Raw genomic sequence first — 8,217 nt, 5'->3', positions numbered from 1 at the left:
GTAGGCAGCTGTGGTATAAGAACATGGAAGCAGATGTCTATGCTTAGTGATATCCATGTTTACTGGTGCTTGTGCTAATACAGGTAGTTGTGAAATAGGCAACTCAGACAACCATAGTGCTGCTCCTCTATGTTATTTAGATTCTCATAGTTGGAGGCCTGTGGCCAGTGGTGTTCCCCAGGGGTCAGTTCTGGGTCTGGTCTTGGTCAACTTACTCATCAATGACCTGGATGAAGGGATGGAGTGTGCCCTCAGCAAGTTTGTTGATACAAAACTGGGAAGAGTGGCTGATACACTGGAAGGCTGCACTGCCATTCAGGGAGACCTGGACAGGTGTCCTGGTTTGGCTAAAACAGGACCAATTCTCCTTTCGGTAGATTTTCCTTTAGTTAAGTTTTTTTTAAGTAACTGCAATTTCTGAAGCTGAGGACATGTTTTTCAGACAGTGTCTGCTTTTAGAGTTGATAGCATTTGATGCCTGTACTTGTTGCTGGGGTAGAAGTGGGATTATTATGCAAAAAGGTCCATGTATGTGCTTGTTCCTAGGGGAACAAGAGTCACTGTGGGCTCTCTTGTGGTCTGTGTGCGTGAGGGGAGGCATAAAAGGGTTGCACCTGCAGGTGACCAAGAACTGACCAATTAAATATTCCATCCCATACACATGGATATTCAGTATAAAGCTAAAAGATCACGGGGGTCAGCCCTTTTTCCTTCATGGCCAGCATCCTTGTGGGACTCTGCTCACTCTCCTGCCTCCAACCCCAGCCTGTGTATTCCTGAATCCAGTTCCTGTCTGCTGCTGAGTCCAGACCAGGACATCCAGGTGCCCACCCTGCCACATGAGCACTGCGAGCTACCATGGCACATGGTCCTGTAATCATCATTGGGAAGCTCAATATTGGTTTTGTCTGTTTCTATTTCTACTATCAGTAGTTTTAGTAGTATTATTATACTCTTTTTCATTGTTATTGTTTTATTCAAGTTGTTTTAACTTTCCAGCCCATTAGTCTGTATTCCTTTTCTCCTCTCCTTCCTCTTCTGGGAAGGAAGAGGTTAACAGAGAGTATCTCCCACCCTGTAAATGCTGTCCCAGGCTTAAATGGTGACAACAGGGGAGAGAGTTGGGTGGAGAAGAACCAAATGAAGTTCAGCGAAGGCAAATGTAGGGTCCTACACCTAGGGAGGAATAACCCCATGCACCAGTACAGGCTGGGGCTTGACCAGCTGGAGAGCAGCTTGGAGAAGAAGGACCTGGGAGTGCTGCTGGACAACAAGTTGACCATGAGCCAGCAATGAGCCCTCGTGGCCAAGAAAGCCAATGGTATCTTGGGGTGCCTTAGCAAGTGTGACCAGCAGGTCGAGGGAGGTTCTCCTCCACCTCTACTCTGCCTTGGTGAGAATTATAGAATTATAGAATCATAGAATCATTATGGTTGGAAGAGACCGCAAAGATCATCAAGTCCAACCATAAGTCCAACATCTGGAGTGCTGTGTCCAGTTCTGGGCTCCCCAGTTCAAGAAAGACAAGGAGCTACTGGAAAGAGTCCAGTGGAGGGCAACAAAGATGAGTAGGGGACTGGAGCATCTCCCTTCTGAGGAAAGTCTGAGGGAACTGGGTCTGTTCAGCCTGGAGAAGACTGAGAGGGGATCTCATCAATGATTATAAATACCCTAAGGGCAAGTGGGTGTCAAGAGAGGCCAGACTCTTTTCAGTGGTTCCCAGCGACAGGTTAAGTGGTAACGGGCACAAACTGAAAGTCAGGAAGTTCCATCTGAATATGAGGAAAAAATTCATTACTTTGAGGGTGGCAGAGCACTGGCACAGGCTGCCCAAAGAGGTTGTGGAGTCTCCGTCTCTGGAGACATTCAAAACCTGCCTGGACGCAATCCTGTGCAACTTGCTGTAGGTGACCCTGCTTTGGCAGGGGGGTTGGATGAGATGATCTCCAGAGGTCCCTTCCAACACCAACCACTCTGTGATTCTCTGATTATAAAACAATGTTTATAAAAACTTTACGCTAAAATTGATGTCAAAGTGCCATTTAAGTACTTCTCTGAAAACTACTTTCTTATGGGAATACATAGTTGAGGACTGGACCAGTGATCCTGCAGTCCCCTCATGGAGCTCAGTGCTTTAGTTAGCTAAGTGAAGTCTGCAAACTTAGCAGTAATTTATTACAAATACTGGAACAGCTGCACTAGTTCATACTCGCTCCCCTGCTTTAGGCCAAGTGTCAGTAAAGAAGAGGGGATCATCCTTACCTCCACAAGAGATGAGCATGACCCTGGAGTAAATAGTGACTCCCCAGCCACGCTGCAGCTAGATGAAATCTCCTCTTCGCCTTGCCCCATCACTTTCCCTGAAGGAACATTTCCAGCTTCAAGCTACAGTGTGGGAGTTATCAGCTGAGTGCCAGCCCCTGGTTGGGGAGGAAGGGCCCTCTCTTTCATTCAATTCACCTCATTTTGAAAGGGCGATCTAAGGGTAGGAACACCGAATGGTGCCCTGCAGCTGCTGAGGTGGCTCCACTGACAGCAGAATAATGGGTGGGAGTTAGCTCAGATGCAGCTGTCTGCAGAGTGCACACCTGAAGTTAGCTGAAGCATCCTAGATGTTAATAAAAGCTCTGAGGAAGATGGCCCTTGTCCCTCCCCTCTAAATCTTGCCCATGCGGCAAAAGAAGATGGAGCAAGCAGTTGGATATTCACCACAATAGGTGGGCTATCTCAAAAGTAGGTTGCTGGCAAATGTGCCTCCTTTTTTACTCAAGAGCCTGAAAAAATAGAAGCAAAACAGAAAAGGCTGCCTTTGCATATCACTGTGTTTCTCAACTTTTGCTTGACATCTGTAATTTACACATATTATGTCTGAAGGACTTTTGTGTTAAGTTGAAATGAACACAAATTACAGAGCCCAAGTGGATGTCTTCCCAGTGACTTCAGTGGGAGCTGGACAGGAACTCAAAACTACAGGAAATTTTCAAGTTAACAGAAGAAAATTACTTCAATTTAAGAGTGAGCATGAAGCTTCCAATAAAATATATATAAAAAAGTAATGTTAAAATAAAAAAAATTTAAAAAGAGTATAAGCCAGGTAAGTGGAGGTGGTTAAGCTGCAGAGTAAATGATACTGTTTTCATAACATATGGAAGGTCCTTGGTTATTTTACTCATCAAAATGAAAGTATTGTTCACGTTCTACAACAAGGAAGGACATAATCACAGCTATGAGAAAAATAAAACCCACTTACTTGTCAGTACTGCCTGTGTCCACTGACATGGGGATTTCCTCCAAGGAACAGACCCTGCACCTGGACTCTAGCAGAAGTGTTAAGGGAAGCCAAGCCAAGCACAAAATCTGCTCCTCTGTGTTTCTGGACTTGAAGTTATGATTAACTTTGTTACTACCTCTTTTCAGGGCAAGCATATTCAAAGACTTAATCCCCTCAGTTTTCACTCAAATCCCCTTTTCTGTATGGTTTTACTTAAGAAGAATAGCAGCTAACCAAATAACGTATCTTAGCTCTATTGACGCAATTACAAAACACACCTATTCTTACAGTAAGGAGGTGAGAAACCAGTACCTGTAAACTCTTCTTCAGACAGACATAGAGGTATTCTCTTTTCCATTCCTGAAGACTAGCCACTGAGGTTTGTCAGAATGACAAATGGTAACTATCCTGAAAATTTGTGTCTTGATATTATAGCTTTACTGAAGTTTAGTATTCCTCTTTTTAAGTCAAGCCTGATGTTCCTTTGGGGGGCAGAAAGAACCCAGTCATTGCTACATTCTGAGTAGCTCAAATTTAAAAAACTAAAAGGATCTTTATTCTATGTTATGCAGTTACAATACCATTGCTTATAAGCTGTACTCAAAATCTACAGGAAGCAGGTGATGCTCCCATACTGGCAAGAAAAGCATTCACGTGCCTTTGAAGTAGAACCTTTATTGATTTTACGCTTTGACTTTCTGGAGAACTCTGGATGCTTCACATTACTACCCAGCAAGGGATGCGCCACTTCCTTCGAGACTCAAGTTTAGATGGCCATCCCTCATCTCATTCCTCCACAATGAACAGGAAGATATGGCATCTTCAGCTGCAGTTTTTTTTTATTTTCAGGCCTATTTTCCTGTAGAAAATTCAGGGAAATTAAAGTTTTCCGATTTGACCCACTTGCTAGAACTTGGCGGGGTGGGGGCTGTCTTGTCATCCCCTACTACGGCTTACTAGCCTACACATTGGAGCTTAAAGGGTCTTACCTACCAGCGCCATCAGTGTCAGGGTAGAACCTGAACGGGTCAAAAAGAGCTGGAAAGCCACAGAAGATTCACAAGGTTCCTCAGGATTCTCAGCTTAGAATGACTTGCTTCATTACAGCTGAGACAAGGAACAAACTGACATCATTGAAAGACTTAGGTGATTCGGCCCTCCTCCAAGTCCCACAAAGAGGTAAGACCATGCCTTTTTTTTTTTCAGCAGGCTTTTCTCTACAACCTAAGGCAAAACATAGCAGAATTTGCCCATTGCAGATGCCAAGAAACTGACTGCTGCGTTGGGAAGTCTTCAAAAAGGAAGAGTCCTGATCTTTGACTGGCGGGTCTGTCTCGTCTTTGTAAAACATAGACATGACACTGGTGTGCCAGTCAGAACAGTCTATAAACATGGTTTCAATATTCAGGATAAGTGAAATACTATTGGAAAACTACTGGAAAAAATAATTAAAATCAACGTTATTGAGACTATTAGCTAATATTAACATGTTATTCTTAAAACATGTGCGAAATTGTGCAAACCTGTGTTACTGAACCCTTGTGTTCTGGGGCCTCTCAGTCCAACAGAAATTTTGCAGGTATAATAGTCAACAGAGATCAAATTGTAGTATGTACGCCATCATTTTTAACCTGAGTGTCCCTTAAGAGTCTTCACATAGCTAGGAAGACAGTTCATTCATCAGAGGAAGAAGACAAGCAGACTTGTCTTTAAACAAGGTCAAGAAATAATGTTTTCACAAATTATTTTTTTTATTTAGACTGAGACTGAAAAGTAATTTTTTTGTAAACTCTAGAAGATTTATAGAAAGATTAAAAGGAACTAAAAACAAAGGCAAAAAGACAATACAAGGTGAACAGACCATAACTTTATTGGAGATATACTCAGCTACAATTATTACAAAAAACTATTAAAGGTAATTGTGATCCATAAGGTGCAGATTGCAAACTTCTGCAGCATGATTACAGTATGAATGAATTACATTTTATGTCCCTTAAAGACAGCTGCAGCATGTGATGGTAAATATTTTATTGTCCATCAAATTATATGTTATTCATTCTACTTGATTTTAACCATCTTTTCACTCAAACTATTTACAATAAAAATGCCTGCAATTTCCAATTCTTGTTCACAAATATTTTTCTCTCCAACTTGCTGCTGCAGTAAATTCTGAGTGCATCTACAAAGCAATTAAAAGTAGTCTGTGGTTGCCATTCAAATAAAAGAGGGAAAAATCCAAGGACTTTATTGGATAAAATTTATTTTTAAGAAATGTAGTTAGCTTTGATAGAAGTTAATTTTAACTGCTAGTGGAGTATACTACAATGACCTCTAGGTATTTGCTAACATAATTCAGATTGAGTTACAGTTGATATTTAGATTACATTTTATGGTCATGAACTGTAGTGTTTTAAGTTTTAAACCTAATATGAAAGTAAAGAAATTAACTTTAACTTCTTGAAAATTAGAGCAATTGGAAAAGGATCAATGTCAGTAATTAAGTACCAGAAATAAAAATCCTTCTTGCTTCACTCATGTAATAAATAGAAAGATTTTCATGAGAATGTTTTTGTAGGGAACCCCACCCAAAACATACAAATCCAGAATACTGTCAGACAGAGGCAAGTGTAGTATCACAGCAGACCACGATGCCATTTGTCATTTTCGGATTACGTGTGCTGCTGTGACTAGGATACGAAGATTTCACCTTCTATACAGATACAAGCATGTAGCATAGTTAGGTCATATGCAGTAACATAAACCCCACACTTTCCAGTTTATGGTTCTATATTTGCTTACAAGGAGGAAAACCCAAACTCTGCAACATACATATAAGCACAAGATCTTCAGGTTTGTAAAGAATGCAGTTCCACTGATTGAAATGATACCACATTAATTTGCACTAGCTGAGGATCTGGCACCTCATCCCTGGGCCACCACTATCCTCCTCCCCAGCATGGAAACTGGTTCTTGTCCAAGTTCTGTACTTACAGCCACAACATACTATTGTGCAATGAGACTTAAAAATAGCAGGCTCTTTTTCTGTACGGACTTTAGCAGCATCAAGCCAAACAAACACTTCAGAAGTCGCTACTGGGCACTCAAAATTCAGACTGAGCAGAGATGTAGTTGAGGTTGACCAAACTACTAGGGGCTGTCTTCTCGCAAAAACTACATTATATGCATAATATGTTGGTTTGTTCAGAGATAATTACTGGAGTGTCAGAGGTCATTCTAATTTTAATTACTTCACATAACAGTAAAATGATGAAGTAGAAAAAAATAGCTTTAAAATACAATCAAGAGTTGTTACACATCTTTGTTGTATTTTTCCACATACAGTAAAAATGCCACAGACATTACAAATGACCTATTTAAGTTGTGCAAGTAAATGACACATTGCAGGCATTATAATTACCTTTTTCAAATTCAGTAAATCAGAACAGCAGCAAGGCCAAACCACATTTTTCCTCTCTGTTAAGCATTTTTTCCTTGAAATGAGGTAAAGCATGGTACCAAGTGCAATGCTTATTTGTGCTACATGAACAGAACAGCGCAAAAAAAAGCCATAAAAATAAAAACGCAGCATAGTTAGGAGGACTGTTTAAAGTACAGTATAACAGGACTTAGAAAAAAAAACAAAACAAGGTTCATGCCAACTAACCCCCACACTATTTATGATGAGCCTGTGTGGTTGCTTTTGAAGATGGGTTGCAACAGTCCGCTTACACTTGTGCTTATAGCATGTCAAGTGATTTCTATCCCAACCTTCAAATGATCAGATTTAGGTCTTTAATAGCATACATTGTCCAATATCAAAATCATATCAACTGTAGGGTAAAACACACAGATGTATAACATGGAAACTAATATGAATTTTCTATCTCAAAGGATAAAAAAATATTTCAATGAGGTCACACTGGAAAAAATTACGGCATTTAAAACGCATCAGCAGCAGAAACTACTTTATAGTCAGCCACTACACATTTCAGATTTCCAATTCATAGGCTTTATCTAGTAACAAAGTGATCATTAAACTATTCTGAAACACAGAGTAAGTTCAGTTAATTTTCTTTGCACCAAAACACTCTGTAACACTTTACTGCTAACAACTACCTGAAACCCCTGAGTATCTATAACTGTGTAACAATCAGTAAGAAATTTTAGGTGTTCAAAGACTAACTTTAAAATTTAGTTTTTCATAATGCAGTTAAAACTACTTAAGACTTTCTAGATGGTCTGATTTTATCTGCTGATTGATGTCTGGCCAGAAACACAGAATTGTTAACATTAGTAATGTATTTTTGCTAAGAAACTTCACTCCTACCATGAAGAAAGAGCTATAACTTAAATCAGTGACCTTTTTTTCTTTTTAAACAGCTAACTCAAAGCAATTTATCTTTGAAAATTTTGATGGCATGTCTTTACTGTTCCATCTCATTCACACTTGTTTTATACACACCAAGACTTGCAGGTCTTATACTTCCTTGTTATATTTTCATGACTGAAGAACCAAACCAATGCTAGAATTTTTTATAAGTTAGTATTTTAATTCTCGGTCTGACTATTGTAACAACACTGCTTTCAAATACTAGAATGGTCCTTTTTTGCAGAATGAAAAATGACTGAGATAGAAAATGTATGAACTTTTGAAAACTGTATTTCAGAAAAGCTTAATGTCTACCCCTTGTCACTAAGGCATTTATTTTATTTTTTGGTTAAGAAAGCAAGAGCTGACAGTTTTTGTTTTGTTTTAGTGTGCATTTGTGAAAAAAGGGATAGGGTTTAAAAGCAGGAAATACAGTATTTATTTGTAATTTAATACATAAGACACAGCATCAAGTTCAAACTATTGTGCTGGAAAACGTTAAAACACCTTGCTCTGCTTTCTCAAACTTCAAGCATAATTAACAGGGCAAAATTGCAGCAAACCTCTACTGATACTG

Source organism: Cariama cristata, unplaced genomic scaffold, assembly GCF_000690535.1.
Source record: "Cariama cristata isolate BGI_N322 unplaced genomic scaffold, ASM69053v1 scaffold1632, whole genome shotgun sequence".
Classification (NCBI taxonomy): Eukaryota; Metazoa; Chordata; class Aves; order Cariamiformes; family Cariamidae; genus Cariama; species Cariama cristata.
The sequence above is the reverse complement of the archived record's forward strand: the minus strand, read 5'-3'. Positions refer to the sequence as shown.